This window comes from Typopeltis vanoorti, chromosome 22 (genome assembly GCF_054136105.1).
Source record: "Typopeltis vanoorti isolate ZY-2024b chromosome 22, IOZ_Tvanoo_1.0, whole genome shotgun sequence".
NCBI classification, from domain to species: Eukaryota; Metazoa; Arthropoda; class Arachnida; order Uropygi; family Thelyphonidae; genus Typopeltis; species Typopeltis vanoorti.
This window is the reverse complement of record NC_143570.1, coordinates 45,559,839-45,560,299: the sequence shown is the minus strand read 5'-3', so window position 1 is coordinate 45,560,299 and position 461 is coordinate 45,559,839. Positions and strand designations below refer to the sequence as shown.

The window sequence follows — 461 nt, the reverse complement described above, 5'->3', positions numbered from 1 at the left end:
TCGGCAATTATCACAATAATAACCAAATGATTTTATGCCATCAAGAAATAATAAAATCTCCGATTCTGGGTAAATATTGTAATCTCTGGGCTGCCTATTTTCTTACGAATAAAATTATTGCCAAAGTGAATTCCTTCACCAGGTATTAAAAAGCCTAATTTCATTAAACAATTCTAGCAATACAGTGACTAATTAAATATGTAAATAAGGTTCCCCCTTACTTGAATATGATGAGTAACTAAAATATATTTTCTGCTGTAGAGTAATAATACAAAATTCTCCTTTAAATTTTATTACCAGAAACTATTGAATATGCCTTCTATACACAATCTGCCAAACGTATTTGCAATTTTGAAGAAATCGCTCGCATATGTTAGGGAAAAAAACATGTTCTCGCTCGGAATCGAAACAAGGACCTTGCGCGTGTAAAGCGCATGTGATAACCACTACACCACGAGAAC

The 461-nt window shown here is 33.0% G+C and overlaps 1 non-coding gene across 1 annotated transcript; it reads right to left on the bottom strand.

The window, feature by feature from the left end:
- Positions 1–388: 388 nt before the first annotated feature.
- On the bottom strand, positions 389–461 carry TRNAV-UAC (transfer RNA valine (anticodon UAC)). Its single transcript has one exon. It is a non-coding gene; the product is annotated as a tRNA-Val (tRNA).